General features: G+C 35.3%; 1 non-coding gene across 1 annotated transcript; it reads right to left on the reverse strand.

The window, feature by feature from the left end:
• Positions 1-1,999: 1,999 nt before the first annotated feature.
• LOC126007678 (U1 spliceosomal RNA) lies at positions 2,000-2,161 on the reverse strand. The gene has a single exon (XR_007495180.1). It is a non-coding gene; the product is annotated as a U1 spliceosomal RNA (small nuclear RNA).
• Between the last annotated feature and the right edge of the window lie 749 nt (positions 2,162-2,910).

A 2,910-nucleotide genomic window follows, 5' to 3' on the forward strand; every position in this document is an offset into this window, starting at 1 on the left:
AAAAGAAATTAAACCAGTTAAAATCTAGTTAAAAGCTCCCTCCTGTTTTAAAACGTTATTAAAGTGAGTTTTATATTTTACTAATAGTAAGTATTTTATTAAGTATCATTTTTTATGTATTGACTCCTAAATACATTATTAAATGTATCAAAGAAAATTTATACAATTGCAATTGCAATTGAATTTTTCATGCGGGCCTCAGTCACGATTATGTAAGCTCTAATAAATAAATTAAAGAATGGAATATTGCTAGACACATGTTCCTTCAACCTTATGTCTTAAAAGAGATATTAGTACATTAGAATACCTCTGAGAGGAAGCAAAGAACTCCAGTCAGATGAAAATCACTTACAGTCCTCTTTTGACAATTTGAAAGGAAAGTGAACTGTATGTTTCAATTTGAATGTCTTCATCACAAAGATACCAACATCAGCAATTACTTTAGTAAAAGAAAATAAAGACATATAATCTACTTCGAAAAGAACAGCTAGAAGGTTCATGGACAGCTCTACATGCATACATATAAAAGAAGAGGTTGTTGATTTTTTTTTTAAAAACATCCATTTTGCCTTAGAAGGAAAAGCCTCAGGAAAGTTTTCCCTTGCAAGTTGAAACACCTGAAAGCAAAAGCTGACAGAAGCCTCAGATTCTTGCTAAAGTCCCACAGGTACCCATTTACCTTGAAAGTCCCTCCTCCACACCTTGCCTGCTAGGGGTCTTGACTGTCTGTCTACACTCCTAATAATCTCAGTGTGTGGAAATTATGTCTTCATGCTACTCTCCTTGCAGACTCCACAACCTCACTTCATCTCATTAAATGTTAAATCAGGAGGTAGCAAAAGGTGAAGCCATAGCCCTATTTGAAAATCAGCAGTAATTCCTACAGATTTTATTCCCCAGATATTTATGTCCTGAAATGATCTTTTACCTCCTAGAGCAGCTGCATGAAACTGTGGGAAGGAGTCAGAAATAGTAGCTGAGCAGAGGTTCTGTCTGAGATGCTTCCAAAAGAAAAAAAAAAAAGGGAGAGAAGTGTTAATGTTTTGTGATATGTTAATGAGTTCATTCATTCCTTTCACCTTAGAGAATAAACCATGGCACCTTTCTTTCTCTAACAGCTCTTTCTTTTTCCTCCCCTCCGTCTTCACCATCTTCCTCTACATCTAAAGATGAAGGTTAGTATTAAGCATCACATTAACAGTTGTCAAATCAATCACGATTTCCTCTGAGTTATGTTACACAGAGCAACATGTTTTATCAGAAATCAAAGAGAGATGGTGCCAAAAGTGGATGAGCTAATGTAAAATCACTTACTTGGGCACTCTGGAGACGGAAACTCATTTAATATTTAATGTAGTCATTAACCTCAGAACGAGAGGAAGGTGGTAATGGATTGTCTACTCCTTTGCCTACAGGACAGTACTGAAGTGAGCTGTTCCTTTTGGGATCAGATTCACCTCAGAAGGCTAAAATCCATGAAGTGGGTCACAGGTGAAGAAAACTAGAAAAATCTGAAGTTTCCCTGATGTATTGTTTTAAGAGCACAGTTGTGCTTGGCAGTCACGCCGGAAGTTCACTACACTGTAGGAACCAGGAGCCATGTCAATGGAATTGCTCAATTAGTTTGTTATAGAAACAGACATGCTGTCCCCAACACACATGGTCAAACCTCAGCAAATAATCAATTATTGAAGGAAATTTTCTCCAAGAAGCATTAATCCACGGGGAGAGTGGACAATTTTTTTTGACTCTATTAGGTTTGGTTATTACTAAAAGTGTTTGTCTCCTTATAACTTCCCAGAGTATCTTTTGAGAGCCCAGATGCCAACTGAAAATCAAAAAGAAAAACATAATTGAAAATTAAAAGGAAAAATCTATAGGAAATTCTAGAATAATAAATGTTTAAAAAAAGAATCTTCTACATGTAAATATTTAGAGATTTGTAGATAACATTGTCTCTTAAAGCATGAATACTAGCATATTCTTTTTTTTTTCTTTCAGGGGAGAATGCAAACGCAGTCCCCACTACCACAAATTATGCAGTCAAGTTTCCCACATTTGGGGAAATCTCAGGGGTCAGCACAACCGGAGTGCAATGGGTGAGCCTAGCACTGGGGAAACCACCTTCGTGATCATGGTATCACCCCTGCCAGGTAAGTATAATACTAGCATATTCTTTGCATACACTTTAATCAGGTTTATCCTAAGCAACTTGCCATTATAAATTATTCACTTTAGTTGTTAAAATATTTTTTAATTGCTCTTAAAGCTATACCTGATGTACTTGGTTCTATGTGCTCCAAGGAAACCATACAAAGTACAATGCTTGAAGACCACCAGGGATATAACAAGCTGCTAGGTTATCATACAGGAAATTGATTCTAGGACTAATATATGTAAGGCAAGTACTATCCCACCTTAGCCACATTCCCAGCCTTGCAGCATTGCTTCTTAAGATACATTAAACACAAAATCCACACTTGCTTTATTAGATTTTTGTATTTTTTTCTTTTTAATATTGTCTTTGGTATAATTTTTAGAAGTTTAGCACTATGAAAATCAATTATGATAGTTTCATTGCATATGAATAGTTCCATTTCTACTAACTGAATCACCACTCTTGTTTTACTATTGTTGGTTTGTAACCACAGGTATAAATGTATACCTTTCATACTGTAGAATTGCTTGAAAAATTCCCTGTAAAAATGAATGACTTCTGAATCTGGGGAAAGCTTCAGGTAAGTTGTGTATCTCAGGTTTAAGAAACAGAAGAGAATCAACTAGCCTATCAGCATGTACCTAATATTGATAAATTATTTTCTTTTATATTTTATAATTTTAGGATTGTGACAAATATAGCCATTAGTGATTGTGGAAACAACTAGTTTCCTTACCTTGAGGGACAGAAAG

The sequence above is a fragment of the Suncus etruscus genome, chromosome 4, assembly GCF_024139225.1.
Source record: "Suncus etruscus isolate mSunEtr1 chromosome 4, mSunEtr1.pri.cur, whole genome shotgun sequence".
Lineage (NCBI taxonomy): Eukaryota > Metazoa > Chordata > Mammalia > Eulipotyphla > Soricidae > Suncus > Suncus etruscus.